Here is a 19,750-nt window from a genome sequence, read left to right on the forward strand (position 1 = left end):
GAAGAAACCATTTCAGAGCTTAAGAACTAGTCTTTTGAACTAACCCAGACACACATATATAAAAAAAAGAGAGTATTTTTTAAATGAAGACAGTCTTTGAGAAATGTGCAATTATGTAAAAAGATCAAACCTACAAATTATTCCTGAGAGAGAAGAAAAATTTAAAAACCTGGAATACGTATTTAGGGGGATAATTCAAGAAAATTTCCCTAACTTTGCTAGAGAGCAAGACATTTAGATACAAAAAATCCAGAAAACACCTGCCAGATACTATACAAAATGAACATCACCAAGGCATATAGTCACCACATTGTCCAAGATCAATGCTAAAGAAAAAAATCTTAAAGCCAGCTAAACAAAAATGTCAAATTGCATAAAAGGGAACCCCATTTGGCTAAGAGTGGACATCTCAGCAGAAGCCTTACAAGCCAGAGAGATTGAGGGACTATTTTCAGCATTCTCAAAGAAAAGAAATTCCAATCAAAAATGTCGTATCCCAGCTGGGCACAGTGGCTCATGCCTGTAACCCCAGCACTTTGGGAAGCCGAGGCAGGCAGATCATGAGGTCAGGAGTTTGAGACTAGTCTGGCCAACATAATGAAATCCCGTCTCTAATAAAAATACAAAAATTAGCTGAGTGTGGTGACACACACCTGTAGTCCCAGCTACTTGGGAGGTTGAGGCAGGAGAAACACTTGAACCTGGGAGGCGGAGGTTGCAGTAAGCTGAGATCGTGCCAGTGCACTCCAGCTTGGGAGACAGAGCAAGACTTTGTCTCAAGAAAAAAAAAAAAAATTATATCCCACCAAACTAAGCTCGTAAGTGAAGGAGATTTTAAAAACATTTCAAAACAAGTAAGTCCTAAGGGCATCTGTTATCACTAGACCGGCCTTACAAGAAATCCTTATGGGAGTTCTAAATATGGGAATGAAAAAACTATACTGGCTACCACAAAAATACACTTAAGTACATAGCCCACAGTCCCTATAAAGCAACCACACAACAGAAACTTATATTTCAAAGCAAACCAGCTAATAACTTCATGATAAGCTCAAGACCTCACACATAAATATTAACCTTGAATGTAAATGGTCTAAGCTCCCCACTTAAAAGACACAGAATGGCAAGTCGGAAACAAACGAAACCCATTCATATGCTATCTTCAAGAGATCCATCTCACATGTAATGACACCCATAGGCTCAAAGTAAAGGATTAGAGAAAGATCCAGCACATAAACAGAAAACAGAAAAGAGCCCAGGTTGTCATTCTTATGTCAGATAAATCACACTTTAAACTGGCAACAGCCAAATAGGACCAAAAAGGGCATTACATAATAATAAAGGGCTCAATTCGACAATAAGACTTAACGTCCTAAATATATTATGCATACAACATTGGAGTAGTCAGATTCATAAAACAAGTACTTCCAGACCTCTGAAAAGACAGAGACAACCACATAATAATAGTGGGGGGGCTCTGACATTCCACTGTCAGTATCAGACAAATGATCAAGGCAGAAAACTAACAAAGAAATTCTGAACTTGAATTTGACACTTACCGATTGGACCTAACAGACATCTATGGAATACTCTACCTGCCAACCACAGAATAAACATTCTTCTCATTTGCACAGAACGTATCAAGATTGAACACATGCCCAGACATGAAGCAAGTCTCGGTACATTTGAAAAAATTGAAAACATACAGTCATACTCTTGAACCACACTGGAATAAAAATATAAATCAATATCAAAATCTCTCAAAACCACACAATTACATGGAAATGAAAACAACTTGCTCTTGAATGACTTTTGGATAAACAATAAAATAAAGGAGAATTTTTTAAAAAATATTTTAAACAAATTTAAAAAAAGGGACACAACATACTAAAATCTCTGGGATGCAGCAAAGGTAGTAAAAACAGGAAAGTTTATGGTGTTAAATGGCTAATTTAAAAAAATTAGAAAGATCTTAAATTGACCATGTAACATCAGAAAAAAAAAAGAAACACTAAAATCAGAGCATAACAGAATGAAATTGAGACCCAAAAATACATACAAAGTATCAATGAAAGCAAATGTTGGTTATTTGAAAGGATGAACAATATCAATAGACAACAAGCCAAATTAACAAAGAAAAAAAGGGAGAAGATCCAAATAAGCCCAATCAGAAATGACAAAGGTGACATTACAACTGATCCCACAGAAATACAAAAGATTATCAGAGACTATTATTAACTCTTCTTTGCAAACAAACTAGAGAATTTAGAGGAAATGAATAAATTCCTGGAAACACACAATCTGCCAACATTGAATCAGGAAGGAATTAAAACCCTGAATAGACCAATAATGACTTCCAAAATTGAATGAGTAATAAAAAGCCTACCAACCAAAAAATGTCTCAGGCCAGAGTGATTCACAGCTAAATTCTACCAGACATATAAAAAAGACTTGGTATCAATCCTACTAAAACTATTTTCAAAAAATCAAGAAGTGTCTTCTCCCTAACTCATTCTAGAAAGCCAGTATCACCCTGATACCAAAATCTGACAATGACACAATGAAAAAAGAAAACTACAGGCCAATATCCGTGGTGAACATAGACACAAAATTCCTCACCAAAACACTAGCAAACCAAATCCAACAGCACATGAAAAAGTCAATTCACTATGATCAAATAGGCTTCATTCCTGGATGCAAGGTTGGTTCAGCATATATAAATCAATAAATGTGATTCACTACATAAATAGAATTAAAAACAAAAGCCATATGATCACCTCAATAGACTCTGAAAAAGCTTTTGATAAAATCCAACATCCCTTCATAATAAAAACCCTCAAGAAAATAGGTATCAAAGGAACATGCCTCAACATAGTAAGAGTGATCTATGACAAACCCACAGTCAACATGATACCGAACAGGCAAAAAGTAGAAGCAATCTCCTTGAGAACTGGAACAAGACAAGGATGCCCATTCTCATTGTGCCTACTCGACATAATACTGGAAGTGCTAGCCAGAGCAATCAGGCAAGAGAAATAAATAAAAAAATCCAAATAGGAAAACAAAAAGTCAGCCTATCTCTCTTTATGGCCAATATGACTCTATACCTAGAAAGCCCTAATGACTCCGAGAACTATAAATGACTTCGGTAAAATTTCAGGCTTCTAGAACGGATAAATGACTTCAGTAAAATTTCAGGATACAAAAATCAATGTATAAAAATCAATAGCATTTCTATCCACCAATAATGTTAAAGCTAAGAGCCAAATCAAGAGAACAATCCCATTTACAATAGCAGCAAAAAAAAAAAAAAAAAAAGAAATAAAAATAAAATAAAATACCTAGGAATACATCTAACCAAGGAAGAAGGTAAAAGATCTCTACAAGGGAACTATGAAACACTACTAAAAACAACCATAGGTGATACAAACAAAAAAACATTCCAAGCTCATAGGTTGGAAGAGTCAATATCGTTAAAATGGCCACAGTGCCCCCCAAAAATCTACAAATTCGATGCCATTCCTGTCGATCTACCAACATCATTTTTCACAGAACTAGAAAAACTATCCTAAAATTCATATGGAATCAGAAAAAGCCCAATAGCCAAAGTAATACTAAGCAAAAAGAAGAAAACCAGAGGCATCACATTACTCAACTTCAAACTATAAGGCTACCGTAACCAAAACAGCATGGTACTACTACAAAAACAGACACACAGACCAATGAAACAGAATAGAGACACCAGAAATAAAGCTTCACAAGTACAGCCATCTCATCTTTAACAAAGATGACAAAACTGAACAGTAGGGAAAGGACACCCTATTCAATAAATGGTGCCAGGATAGCTGTCTAGCCATATGCAGAAGAATGATTCTGGACTCCTACCTTTCACCATATAGAAACATTAACTCAAGATGGAATAAAGATTTAAATGTGAGATCTGAAGCTAGAAGAAACCTAGAAGAAAACCTAGGAAACACCATTCTGGATATCAGCCTTGGGAAATAATTTATGACTAATTCCTCAAAAGCAATTGCAACAAAAACAAAAATTGACAAGTGGAACCAATTAAACTAGACAGCTTCTGCACAGCAAAAGGAACTATCAACAGAGTAAACAGACAATCTACAGAATGGGAGAAAATATTCACCAAATACACATCCAACAAGTGTCTATTTTCCAGACTGTATAAGGAATTTAAATAACTGAACAAGCAGAAAACAATCCCATTAAAAAATGGGCAAAAACATGAACAGACAGTTCTCAAAAGAAGATATATGAGCAGCTAATGAATGTGAAAAAATATCCCACATCACTAAACACCAGAGAAATGCAAATCAAAACTACTATGAGATACCATCTCACACCAGTCAGAATGGTTTACCATTGACTAAATAGTCAAAAAACAACAAATATTGGCAAGGCTGCAGAGAAAAGGGAATGCATTATACACTTTTGGTGGGAAGGAAAATTAGTTCAGCCATCATGGAAAGCAGTTTGGAGATTTCTCAAAGAACTTAAAACGGAACTACTTACTAGTCAACCCAGCAATCCCATTCTTTTCTATATATCCAAAAGAAAGCAAATCATTCTACCAAAAAGACAAGTGCACTCACATGTTCATTGCAGTACTACTGACATAGCAAAGACATGGAATCAACCTAGGTGCCCATCAATGGTGGACTTGTTAAAGACAACGTGGTACATGTTCATCATGGAATATAATGGAGCCAAAAAAAAAGTAAAATCATATCCTTTGCAGCAACATAGATGTAGCTGGAGGCCATTATCCTAAGTGAATTAATGCAGGAACAGAAAACTAAATACTGCATGTCCTCACTTATAAGTGGGAGCTATACATCAGGTAATCACAGACACAAAGATAATGACAACAGAAACCAGGCACTACTAGAGTGAGAAGAGAAGAAGGGACAAGGGTTGAAAAACTATTGGATACTATGCTCACTACCTAAGTAAGGTGGTCATTTGTACTCCAAAGCTCAACATCATGCAATATACCCATGTCCATGTTACAAACCTGCATATGTATCCCCCTGAATCTATAATAAAAGTTTAGAAAAAAGACAAGAAAACCTCTATCTCCATTAGAATCCACTATCAAAAGGTAAGTCTTACCATTACTCTCTGCTGGTTTAGCTATTCAGTGACTCTTATATGCCTAAGAAAAATACACCTTCATTGATATGTGATTTAATGTAGTACATATTTGGTTCCGACCACTTTTTCAAACTCTTGTCATTTCCTTCAAAGTGATCCATGGCCATGTCCCATTGGACTACTTGTTATTTTTAAAACACATCCTAAATTACTTTCCAGATTCTCTTGTCTTTTTACATCTTTGTGCCCAAAGCCTGAATTCCCTCCTCATCTGTACTCCCACTCTGTTCAATAAAATCCTATGCATCCTTCAAATATGCCCTTAAATCTCACCACATTTGTGCATACTTCCCTGTCCTGACAGCTGGAATCACTGAATCTCTTCTTTATGAACCCACAGAATTTTAAAAATTCTACACCACTGACACTTATTATGCTGTGCATTCATGCTTGGATGTCTAACCAAGGCACTGAAAATCTTGGAGAGCAGATTGACCATGTTTTGATATTGCAAAACCCAAGGCTTATTTCTCCACCTTTAGGATACAACAAGAGCTCAAGATTGTATGGGGGAAATAAATTCAATTAAGGTTCCTCCTTCCTCTAAAATGCCTTATCGTGTATTTGTGAATTAGTGCTGCATACTGATGAACCTACTCTATACTCAACTCCAAATTCCAGTAAATAATCAATAGATGGTTATTGGAGGAGAAAATTAACATTATTCCAACAGAGTTATGTGCATATCTGTTGTAACAAGTTTCAGCCTGGATTATTATGCTTTCATAATCATTCTCATTTTCTTAAGAAATACTACCTTGGAATCAATTTACTCTATTACAAATGATACATGTGTTGAAGTCATAGAACAATCAGTAGACCTAAGAGTGACACCAAGATGTTCTCTATATTTCTAGGGAGTAACAGTATGGAAAACATAAAGTAAATATATAATCAACAGGAAATATGGACCTTGCACAGTAATCTAGAAGAAAAATAAACTATAATTGCTGCAATGGTCTAAAGGACACTGACATCATAATGGCTTATGCTGGTTTTGAAAGCTCAGGGGAAACCCACATACTGAAATTAGAGTCGGGCTGACATCCTAGTGATGGTGGTTATTTCCAGTTTTTGATAAAAGCCTATTTGACAGTCTGGTGGTGGTTCAGAAACTCTTTCATCTGTTTTTGTGACTTTGCCCCATCAAACCAATGACAGAAACATATAAATTAATCACCATTTTTCCAAGTCACCTAGGTGTATATCCTAGAACTCACCTGGTACAATCTTCCCCTACAAAATAACAAGCCACCCCATAGCCAGAACCAAATTTCTGCAGCCCCTGTGACAAGCACAGCACTCTATATAGTAAGCATTCAATATGGTCCCCATGCTGAGTGAAGGAATAATTCTTAATTCCTTACTCCTCTCCCAGTGGATACTTGCAGGTTTATTAGGTATTTAAGAGTTTTCTGTCATGTCTGGTCTGTTGCATTCATCACTTTCTTTCCACTACCACTGAAATCACTTTAGTTAGGATTGTCTAATTTCATCTCATCTAATCTCATTCATTCATTTAACAAAAAAAAAATTTAATCCCTATAATTTTCCAGAATTATAACTAGGAACATATAACTAGAAAATACAGCTGGTTAGCTAGTTATGTTCTAATAACTAGAAAAAAATCCTTGCCTTCATGATGATTCCATTCTACCCTCTGACCTCCTGTTGCATTTTTGAGGTTGCCCTCTTAGATCTACAAGTTAAAGGCTAATTTTCAGACTGAGGTCAAGGTTTTGCCCCAACTTATGCCTTGCTAGGCTCTGCTAAGTCCTGCTTCTTGCTTCCACTTACTCCCATACCATGGCAAATCTACTACCACTGAAAGGTACCCTCTCCCTCATCCTTCACCTAACCAGATTCTACCCATTCTTTAAGGTTGTACCCAAGCCCCACCTTCTTGGAGACTTTTATGACTGCCTGGACTCACACTCATCTCTTAACTCTTCCATATTCCCACAGCACTGACTAACTGGCTCACTCGCTCAACCACTTCATCAGGCCCTGCCTTGTACTTCTTTTTATGTGCTGCAAACCTGTGCAGCCTCTGTCCCCAGTTACACTGTAGACTCACGTCTACTGTAGAATTACTCAATTACTATACTCTGTGTCTACATAACACAGGTACCCTGAGAGGCTGTTAGTTTATGCTCACAATGCATTTCCAGAATAGAATAGCACTAGTAATACAAGTACTCTTTACATAGTGAAATAACAATTAATATTTATTTCTTATTTGCAAGAGGGAACCCCAGAAGGAAAAGGAGTAGGCTGAATAAAAGAAGATCTTTGATCTAACTCATTTACTTTTATGCCTACTGAACTTCTGTCATTATTAAGATCCCATCTGAAAAATATCTGTTCACAATTCAGAACCACCCAAACTCTTTTAGCAATTTCCTTAGTTCCCCCATAATCAATGACTCTCATTTCACCCTACTGTTAGTTACCATCTCTTACAGGCAAAATTTGTCTCTATTCAACAAGAAGATAAAGCTAGATGAAGGATATTGAATAAAGTAAGCTAAAGTTAACAAGAGAATAAGATGGCAGAAGAAGTAAATGTTGGCTTTATTGTTGTTCATAATTACCTTATAGAACAAAAGGTGGATGGATTATAGTGATCTACTTTTAAAATACATTTTCAAAACTATTCTCATTAAATTCTGAATGTATATTTAAATTTAAGGCAGTGCATGTGATATATATGTGTGTATGTGAAAATGAGTACTAATACAGTAGCTCAACAGATTTTTTCTCAGAATAATTTTAGACTGGAGTCCAGTGCTACCAGCTTAAGCAAATAACTCATGTGGATGGAGATAGAAAGATAATTTAGCAATGTAAGGTCCAACAGTGGATAAAGAGGGGAAGGAATGAAACCAAGTCATGGATGAATCAAGACAGAAGGACCGGCATCTCATGTTTATAATTAAATAAATAAACAACCTAAAATACCTCTGAACTGTAAGCTCAAATGTATTACACTAAAAACCTACTTTCGAATTACTTGGCATTTGAGACAATACCAGTCAGTAGCCATTAAATACATTTTTATAAATAACCTCCAAGAGATCCTGAACTCTAAAGGTTTCATTCTTAAGGAATTTCCAGATTCCTTTAGAGTTATAATTCCCAAAATATATGCCAAGGTGCTCTAGGGGATGCCATGGTGAACTCACATGGGTGAAAGAGGATATTTTAAAATTTCAGTGCAAATACAGTAGTACTCAAGATTCATTAGACACCCCAGGAACTACTAGCTTGAGGTAGTTCACAGTGTTAACACTACATACATTCCTTTTGATGTCATTATATCTGTTTGAAACTGGGGTTTGGAAGTTTCTGTGATGAAAAGCAAAAATCATGTGAAAATCAATGTGAAACCGGAAATTAGGGTGGTATGGTAGTGGCATCCACTCCAGCTCAAAGGTTTGAGAGGGTGTTTCATGGCCAAAGTCATACACTTGCCTATAGTAAACTGCAGTGATTAAAAATGAAACAAAAATAATTTTCTTTTAAATTATATGTTCTCTTTTTTTTCTTATGACTATTAAGTTGTTAGACCATAACACTTATTAAGTTGTTTGGTGCTATTTAATGAACAGGATTGTTAGGTAGTGCTTTTGGCCTAGAGGCACAATGAAAAAATTAACACTAAGGATTTGGATGCAGTTAACTGAGAAAGTTTGAGAACTTGTGCTGTAGCCTCTAGAGTCTAGTGTATTTTTTTTTTTAAATTTAAGACACACAGATCACACAATACATGCATACAGGTCCTTCTACCACCCTATAAATCTTTTTATTCTGATACCAACAAGCACCACAGCTGTTCTTAGCTTTAATTTTTAAACTAGAGACTTGCGTCCCTCAGGCACAGTGGTTTTCCTGCCTAAAAGTAGTATATGAAGATGACTGTTAATAAGTCAAACCAACCACATGGTGCCAGCAATAATGCATGCAAAAAATTCAACTCATTCAATTATTAGATCTATCCAAAAGTATACAGTTTAAAATTAATAAATTACTATTTTAAAATATATAATGAGCACCTTCTAAATGCAGTGTATAACAAACCATGAGATGTGAAAACTATTATGCTGTTTATCGTGCATTAGGAAACAGCAGAATAGCGTGGCTAGAAAATGGGATTTGTAGTTAGACAAAATTTCAGTGCATATCCCAGCATTACCTCTTACTATTGGTAAGACTTCTGAAAAGTTTTCTGTGCTTGTTAGCTTGTTTATCTGTTTTCTGGCCTGTTTATAGTTCTCTCACATCTATAGTAGGGTTAACAACAGTGTCCATCAGATAAGCTCATTATGAGCTGTAAATAAAATAATGCATATGATTGCATAGAACTATGCCTGACACTTAATAATTAGTGGCTATTTATAGCATGTTATGGGAAAACAGTCTAATCAAGAATAATTTAAATCAGTAAGTTTTCATCACTCTTCTTAAAAGAGCAGTTTTATGCAAGGCTGATAAACTAATTGACAGTTATATTTAAATAAAAGTGATAAGGAACAAAGGTTAAATAATACATCAGAATAACACAAACTACAAAAAGTAGAGACTCAGTGCAAAAAGTAATAAAACATTTGAAACTATTAATTATCCTTTTCTTAAATTATCTACCTCTTGCTTCCAAACGCCTGCCCTTGCTAGGTTCTCCTCATTCTTGGTGCTTTCTTCTTCTCTACTTCTTTGCTGACTCTACAGTAAATTTCATTAAATTATGCAGCAAATAACTCATGGCAGGATTTACTAAAAATCATGAAGCAAATCTGGATAGGTAGAAAATAACTGTAACACAAAGCTTAACTGGAGAAGTGCTACAAACAAAGGAAAGAAAAGTTGCATGGGACTCGAGGGAGGAAGAAGTTACTACTGACAGAGAGAACTAGGAAAGTCTCTGTAGAGGAGTTGCCCTTTCAGATGGGTCTTAGACATCAGGTGGGATTTGGATGTGCTTCCAAAGGGAAGGACACATGAACCAGCAGGGCAAGCAGGAGAAAAGGCTCAGAGACAAGAAGCATGAAAATGAACCAGGAATGACAAGGAGTTCCAATGGTTGAAATTTAGACCTCATCATGGAGGGAGGGAGAAAATGGTATTAGAAATGCTATTTAAAGACAAACTGTGGATGACTTCGGGTGTCCCCAGTGCTATGCCATTATCTTCTCTTCTGCACTGCATGAACTTCCACAGGGCTGGGTGCCTTCCCAATTTGATTATCATTATACCTCAATGCTGAAGACAGCACCCAAACACCTAGTGTTAAAAAATACGTTTTTAATTATTCAAGTTTCCTTGGTAATAAGCCAGATAATCTTCTGTTCCGGTTCTAATTCTACCATTAACAAGCTCTGTGGGCCTGAGAAACTAATGTCGCCTCCCTTCCAGATCAAGCTTGCTCATCCATAAAATGACTGATATGGTTTTGATGAGTACTCAGGGTTTTAACTCTGTAAAATTACCTTTCAAAAAGTTATTACTTTATATAATATACCCTAAAATCATAAAAAAGATACAGTTTTGCCATTTGACATCCAAATAAATGACATTTCACTTCAAATTATGGAGACTGTTAAATGAAAAAACACAGCTTTTAAGAATAGTATTTAAGGACACTTCCCAGTTTTTACAGTTGGAAAACAAACAAACAAACAAACAGAATGTCTCCTTAAGAAAAGTGGTTGCATGGAACCAAAAATGAGCCCGCATTGCCAAGACAATCCTAAGTCAAAAGAACAAAGCTGGAGGCATCATGCTACCTGACTTCAAACTATACTAAAAGGCTACAGTAACCAAAACAGCATGGTACTGGTACCAACACAGAGATATAGACCAATGGAACAGAACAGAGTCCTCAGAAATAATACCACATATTTACAGCCATCTGATCTTTGACAGACCTGAGAAAAACAAGAAATGGGGAAAAGATTCCCTATTTAATAAATGGTACTGGGAAAATTGGCTAGCCATAAGTAGAAAGCTGAAACTGGATCCTTTCCTTACTCCTTATATGAAAATTAATTCAAGATGGATTAGAGACTTAAATGTTAGACCTAATACCATAAAAATCCTAGAAGAAAACCTAGGTAATACTATTCAGGATATAGGCATGGGCAAGGACTTCATGTCTAAAACACCAAAAGCAATGGCAACAAAAGCCAAAATTGACAAATGGGATCTCATTAAACTAAAGAGCTTCTGCACAGCATAAGAAACTACCATCAGAGTGAACAGGCAACCTACAGAATGGGAGAATATTTTTGCAATCTACTCATCTGACAAAGGGCTAATATCCAGAACCTACAAAGAACTCAAATAAATTTACAAGAAAAAAACAAACAACCCCATCAAAAAGTGGGCAAAGGATATGAGCAGACATTTCTCAAAAGAAGACATGCATACAGCCAAGAGACATATGAAAAAATGCTCATCATCACTGGTCATCAGAGAAATGCAAATCAAAACCACAATGAGATACCATCTCACACCAGTTAGAATGGCAATCATTAAAAAGTCAGGAAACAACAGGTGCTGGAGAGGATGTGGAGAAATAGGAACACTTTTACACTGTTGGTGGGACTATAAACTAGTTCAACCATTGTAGAAAACAGTATGGTGATTCCTCAAGGATCCAGAACTAGAAATACCATATGACTCAACCGTCCCATTACTGGGTATATACCCAAAGGATTATAAATCATGCTGCTATAAAGACACATGCACGTGTATGTTTGTTGCGGTGCTATTCACAATAGCAAAGACTTGGAATCAACCCAAATGTCCATCAGTGACAGACTTGATTAAGAAAATGTGGCACATATACACCATGGAATACTATGCAGCCATAAAAAGGGATGAGTTTGTGTCCTTTGTAGGGACATGGATGCAGCTGGAAACCATCATTCTCAGCAAACTATCACAAGAACAGAAAACCAAACACCTCATGTTCTCACTCATAGGTGGGAATTGAACAATGAGATCACTTGGACTTGGGAAGGGGAACATCACACACCGGGGCCTATTATGGGGAGGCGGGAGGGAGGAGGGATGGCATTTGGGAGTTATACCTGATGTAAATGACGAGTTGATGGGTGCAGCACACCAACATGGCACAAGTATACATATGTAACAAACCTGCACGTTGTGCACATGTACCCTAGAACTTAAAGTATAATAATAAAAAATAAATAAATAAAACAATAAAATAAAACCTGAAAAAAAAAGTGGTTGCCATATTTCTCAATTCTAAATTATACTTTTATATATTAATGTTTATGAAGTTATGAAGTTTTTCAATCATGAACAGAAGTCTATTTTTTATTGAAGAAATGTTTAGATCAATGATATGTCTAGAATTAAGGCACTGATGCAATAGTTGACTGAAAAACTTTTTATTGAACAAATACTCCTTGAGTCCCTACCACATGTCCAAATACTATATTAGGACCCAGGGATACACTTTGGAGGAAAAAGACATTCCAATGCAATAGTAAAATATTTCTATCTGGAATAATCATGGAACTTTATGGGAGCAGAGAAAGTATTTACCCGAGTCTCATGGTTTCAGCAGACATTCTGGAGGAGGTGATATTGATAGAGTGAAAAGGACCCACAGGAGTTACCTATGTTAAAAAGAAGAATGTGCTTTTTTCAGCCAGAGACAACCATGTGAGCCACAGCATAAAGGGGAAGGTAGGTATAATGGGGCCACTGTAAGATCTGGAATGTAAAAATCATAGATGTGAGAGAGAAGACTGGAATGAATGGCAAATGATTGACAGTTATGATGGTCCTGACTGTCATGCTAAAAAGTTCAGCCTTTAATTCTAAAAATGCTGTGGCTCCACTGATGGATCCCAAATGAGAATATCAACTGGAGAACAGCACCATGATGAGGGGTATCACCACTGTTGATTACAAACTGATGGGCAGGGAAGCTGGAGGAGGGCATGGGCAGGCGGCAACTGCTGCAACAGTTCCGGGGAGTTATGAAGAAGATGCGGCTATTGAAAAAACGGAAAAGATATTTATTTTATAAGGTAGAAAAGACAGAATTTTGTACTTAAGAGTGGGCAATGAAAGGAAGGAGAGAATGGTAGAAGTTAAAACCCAAATTATTTTCAAAGAGTAATTTAAGATCATATAAATTCTTAGCTAAATTCCTGAACAGCTGAAAAAAATGAGTAAAACTCAATTATTCAGAACCCCAGGCTAAAGTCTCAGACTTGACCTTGCCAAGTTAAAGGACATCAGTCTAGTTCACCATCCTAGAAGATAAGGATCTTCCCTTGCTGGAATAAACCTGATTCCCACTCCAGGAGCAATATGTCCACTGTATCCTTCTGGGAATATGCATCTCAGAATCTAAGAAAGTAACATGAATAAAGCTTCTCAATGGTTTGAAAGCTTTCAAGGACTCTCCAAAGTGAATCATCAGAAGAGGAAGAGAAAGGATTCTAAGTGTACGTCAAAACATCTATTCTCAAAAATTTACCAGATGAGTGATGACGTTAGTATGAACCTCAGTGACTGCTTAACACCAAACCCCTTTTACTAAGCAACAATTATGTACCAAATGTCATGTTCTACTTATGCTTGGCCCAGCTTCCTCATCTATGAAACTGGAAGTAAGAGGACCTATTTGTTAGAATTACTGTAGTATTTAAATTGCAAATATTGCTTTGATAAATTGGTAAATAGAAGGAATTTTCACTTTCACTACTCTTAACATTTAATTCGGCATATATGACCTTTCCTAATTTGTCTGCTGCATCCCTCTTAACACCACCTTCCTCACACACTGTAATCCTCAGCTAGGTCAGATTACTGAAGCCTGCATGATGTCGTCTCATCTCCATGTTATGGCTAGGATACGTCCCCTGGTTGACTGTCTTTTAGCACCTGACACTTTCCCATCAGATCACTTATCAGTGACTAAATAATTATTTTGAAATAAATATCTTTATGCCACACCAGACTCTAAAAGTCCGTAAGAGCAAATATCAACCTATTTCGATCACCCCTAAATCTCTCTGCTTATCAAGTGAATTAATAAATTTTCTCAGGCAAGATCTTATACTTCTCAAATCTTCAAGTTTTAAAACTGCATTTTAAAACAAATAAAAAAATAAGTAGCACTTGAGCCTTTAATGACAGTTTCTGTGTTCCTCACAAGAAGACCACAATAGGAGAGACACCCTGGGTTTCCTTTTGACTTCACCAGGCCTCAAGTATTCCAGTCACTTCTTACATTCAAGGACTTCACAAACCCATTCCTCAATTTCTCTATGACTTGGATCTATCATATTTCTAATTTTCTAATTATCAGCCCCCCTAATACTTTACTCTCATCCCCTCCATTGTTCTCATCACAGCGGGTGTAATCTATAGCCAATACAAAAGAGAGATGTTCTGGGAAGATAAACTTGGCTTTGATACACCTGAGAACTGGAGGAGGCAGAGATTAGAGCTAGCTAAGAGGCTATGATACCAGAACAGGTATGTAAAAAAGTGCTGTCTCTGGTCTATGGAAGTGAGAAAAGAGAGGCATATTTACTATCTGACTTGGAGACGGGTGACATATGAGGGTCAGAATAGAAAAGATGGCAGAGGTTTCAAGTCTAAGTGACTGGGGGTAAAGTATTTTGGTTAACACAAACTAGAAAGTCCAGTGAATGTGGACAAATGTCTAGTTTAGACTTACAAATAGCATCATTTACTACTTATCATTAAGTGGGACAAATGTGGATATATTGTATTTCTTTCTTGTTTTTCTTTTCTGTTTTCCAGCTTTGCTACACTGAGCACATATTACTTATTAATAGAAAAAACAAACCTGTTTTCATGCAAACTTTGTTATGCACATGTTCACCGGCAGTGTAGGTGAGATATTGTAGAGATGTTCAGCAGGAAGATGGAATTGTAAGGCTGAGCTCACGAGTAGTCAAGGATATAGGCATAGTTTTAAAGTCATCTGCATAGAGTTAAAGCCCTGGGAATGCATGAGATCCTCAAGCGAAGGAGACCAGATTAGAGGGCCAGACGATGAAATTCTGTCTCAAGTTGTGCAGCCCTGACACACTGACAGGGAATGACTGGTGCTAGGTAAGAGCACAGGAAACATCATTCTAGCCCTAAGGTTTTGTGCAACTTCCTCAGATTTAGTCTCAGAGAGTAGGAGGATGTGGTGTGGACAACATCTCTGCACCATGAGAGTGTTTTGAAGTTACATCTACCAGTGCTTTTTACTTATTGTTACAGTGATTTGTTTTTGTGTCATGCTGATGAAGCTGGGATGAAGAATTAAATCTTATTCAATTATTATCCTTCTTTGTTTTCCCCTCACCTAAGTACTTTCACGTACCAGTCACTTTATATATATGTACATGTATTTGCTGCAGAAACCAATCACACATATAGAGCTACTTTTTCCAATCCTCTCCCACTTTCAAATGCCTTAGCTTTCCTTGATCATGCTGCTACTTGCTTTTCTATCAGAATCAGTCTTCTAAAACCCAGATGACGCACCATGTCCTGCCTTGAGGCACTTTCTCCATATATCCCTCATTCCTACTTTGAAAGTTCACCATTTTTGCTCACTGTACACATTATTTACCCATAAGCACATAGCACGTTATTTTATGTGGTATTTAGAAAATCTGTAGAAACAAGGCAATAAACTGTCCAGTAGAGCATGGCTCAGCCTCAGTATAAATTGGGGGGGGGGGGTTTATTTGACACACTGATCGCCAAATTTAGCTCTTTCTACATGCCTAGACCTATTACCTTGACATTTAAGACCCATCTTGTAAAACTGCTTGAAGAAATAGTCTTTTAGAAATAGATACTAAAGAGATAGTTAAGTCTGAACCCTGTCTTTGGTTGAATTTCACAACCTGAATGCACTTTACAAACCCTAAAACAACATACCACTGTGACTCAAATAAGTGTCAGAGTTGCTGGTGTGAAGAGTTAGTCCAAGGACTCCTGACACTGGGACCGGGCTGCCTTCATCCTGTTACTTTGTCTATGTGACAGTTAATGTATTCTTCTGCTGTCATGTCATATGGCTTAGGTGGAGGAAGTTGGTACAGATGTGCCTTGGGTGGAAATATTTTTCTTATAGGGTAGATCTTCTTTTAAGTATTTAGAGGCATTTGTTATTTAGCAGAGCTCTGCAGTCAAACTTTTACATGGTAAAGAAACACTCGAAACAGTCTCTAAATTGTCTGCCCACTTAATTTATTTTCTACTATAGCAATATAAAACTAGAGTTGGGTTTTCTGATTACCAACAGACTTGGTTATCTTACTCATACAAGTAAGCTGAAGCTAAACAGACTGACTGTTCCTGTTCTCCTCTGCCACTTATGATCTCAGGCAAGTCTCTTACCTCTCTCATTTTTTATCTTTTTAAATAAAAAGTGGGTTTAGGACCATCTGCTTGTCTACACCCTCAGCAATGCTGGGGGATCAAGTGGGAAAATGTATGTGAAAATAGTCAGTAATAATAATTATGATAACAGGAATAATAGCTAACACTTATTCAGCATTTATTATGTGTCAGGCACAGCTTTGCATGAAGTAACTCATTTAATCCTTATAAAAATTCTAAGATGCTGGTATTGTTATTATTCCCATTTTACAGACAGAAAACCAAGGCATAGCGGCTAAGTAACTCGCACAAGTCACAAAGCTACTAAGAAGCTGTAATAAATGACCATGTGCTACCTATACCCTGAGTACAGTGATAATATAACATTTTACCTGCAGAGACTACAAAAGATAAAATAAGTATCACAGGAAAATTAAATAATCATTTTATAGATGAGACAATTGAGGTTCAGCAGGGTTTCACAGTTTGCCTAATTATATTTTCAGAGTATATATAATTTAGAATATATTTAAACTAGTCTGAAGTGTTCTGTTTTTAAATTAAGGGAAGTAGAGCAAATCTTTTGAAGACAGATTCAACGGTCAATTTTAAATTCTAGTGGCCTAACCAGCTATTATACTGGGAAATTATAGATTAAATATGCCTGGACATGTATAACAATAAGGGCTTAAGAAATATTAGCTACTATCCCTATAAATGTCCCAATGCCTGCATCAGAGTCCCAAAGCACATCAAGAGTTCTAGACAAAATAGTATAGTTCTTTTTGAAAGTGTGAATAAGCAATTATAGTCTCTGGATTTGGAGAGTAATAAAATAGTGGAGTCTCTAGTGTGAACTTTTTGCTTTCCTTTTCCCTAATTGATCTATTTAAAAAAAAAAAAACTTATAAATTCACATCCTAATCAAGATAAAACATTTAGAAATAGATTTTAATTCATTTCTTTTCACTGAATGCACAGGGGTACTTAATAATATCAAAAATCTAGTTAGAAAGGAGAAGGTAAGGTTAACCCACCTACTAATGAAACAACACTTTTAAAAAGGAAGGATGCATAATCCCTGTGGGCCAGCTGTGTGCCAGGCACTCACAGGCCAGCAAGTGCAAACAACATCGTCAAATCTGGCTCTTCCTCTACTAGCTGGGTGGCCTCAGGCAAAGTTACTTCATTTGTCTGACTCTATCAAGAGCCTCTCAACACACAGCTGACCCAGCTGACCCTCTAGCATGGAATCACTGGAATCCAGGCCAACTGCTGTCCCCTATGGGATTTGGTGGGATTTGTCACCTTGTTTCAAGGCCTACTCACAAGACCCTAGAGATACTTTTTGGAGTCTTTCAAGATCAAACTGACCAATCTACACAGCTACAAGAGATACATCATGGGAATTTAGTGGATAAAAAGGGCCCTATTTGGCATTGAACCAAGTGAATATCAAGAGTCTAGCTGAGCCAAGATTCCCTTAATAACCAGTGTGTATGATATCCTGTCAGAATAGTGCAGGTCTTCTCTATCTCATTCACCACCCACAACCTTCTCAAAGCTAGGCCCACTAACCTCCACTACCTGTTCTCTCCAGGCACACACCAGAGTTGAACACTAGGGAGGGAGAGATGCATTCTTATCTTGGATAGACAGGCTGTGATTTGAAAGTACTACAAGGTACACCTGGCTGGCTGGAGTCTGGGTGGGCAGTTGAGGCTGGATTTCACATGAACTCATTACCCGCATGGCTCCCTATGCAGCTTAAACCATGAAATGTGGAGCACATGCATGCTCCAACCATTTCCCACAGTGGCCTAGCTTCCACCCAATTCACTGTGCCTGCTGTCCAATCTCTAATTCAGCTAACAGGGCCTTTGGGCTTGAGGCTGCTGAAGACAGATTACCACTGAGCATTAGAGCTCTGGGAAAAACAAGCTCCTCTACTGAGATGTTGAACATAACAACACCACAGTATCTGTAGAAAGAAATTTCCAAGACTCCAGATTTCTTATTTATACAGACTTCTGTGACTATAGCCTCCACTGTAACTTCAGTCTACAAACATGGCTAACGAAGTGCTTTCGAGCTTGGGAGTTAAATTGCTCCTGACAGTATTGTAAAATAGCAAAACTGAAAATGGTGATAACCTGGGGACAAAATATATATGTAATATTGGGATCACAATTTTTTAGTAATTAATTAGCACTTGTATATCATATCCTTCTTGCCTAGCATTTATACAGGCTCAAAACACGCTAGCTAGTGTGATAATAATCCTTGCAGATCTCCTAGAGAACAGGCATGATCACCTTCAACTAGCACTGTTGGTGGCTCACCTGTCATTTATTGGGAGAAAGCATTCTCCCTATTTACAAGTAAGGAAACTAAAACAAGGAGGTTAGAGAAGTTACCTAAGATTGCCTACTACATGCAGAGTAAAGTAAGGATCCAGATGGAGGCAGTTCCACTTTGGAATTTGAGCTATTAATCACTATACCCTTCCATCTCCTGTTTATGTGAGGAGACTAAAATCTACATAGAACTTGTCTGCTGTCATGCTGTTACCTGGATGGTACATAAAAGTCCAAATTACAGCTACATCCCTGTTTAAACAGTAAGCCATTTCTAAATCTGAATCCTGAGGACTTTCATGAAGCCAGAAGGGTTTTCAGACATTATGACACGCAGCAAGAAAGTACATAGAATTTTTTTAGATGAAAAGCCCCATCCAACAGTGGCTGATAACATCTTCTGTTCTCTGATAACCCCCTTGCTACTAGAGCAGCTGAAGATGACTCCAAATGCATGAATCTGTTCATCTGTTCACACGCTAAAAGAATAAGTCCTGGCAGTTTATGATTAAAGAGGCATGAAAGTCCCCAGATCACAAATGCCCTTTCAAAAATGTTCCACATTTGTTCTGGCTTCAAGCCATGATAAAGTGTTTCCAATCAAATGCATCAGCTAAAATGAACCCATTTTCTGAAACAGCAGTGGCTAGTTTGGGTCCAGCACTTATAAAGAAAGGTTCCTGGTGTCACAGACCATGAAGTAAGACTGTTTGAAGTTGTTTCCAGGGAGAATCCCAGAAGACCTTAAAACTTCTGAGCAGGAAGATCCCTGACCCTTGCCCAACTCCTTTCCACTTAACAATGATGCAACTGAGCTG

General features: G+C 37.1%; 1 protein-coding gene across 1 annotated transcript in view; it reads right to left on the reverse strand.

Annotated features, from left to right (window-relative positions):
- RAB38 (RAB38, member RAS oncogene family) overlaps nt 1-19,750 on the reverse strand; it is a 71,565-nt gene that overhangs the window by 50,582 nt on the left and 1,233 nt on the right. The window lies entirely within an intron of this gene.

The sequence above is a fragment of the Macaca fascicularis genome, chromosome 14, assembly GCF_037993035.2.
Source record: "Macaca fascicularis isolate 582-1 chromosome 14, T2T-MFA8v1.1".
Classification (NCBI taxonomy): domain Eukaryota; kingdom Metazoa; phylum Chordata; class Mammalia; order Primates; family Cercopithecidae; genus Macaca; species Macaca fascicularis.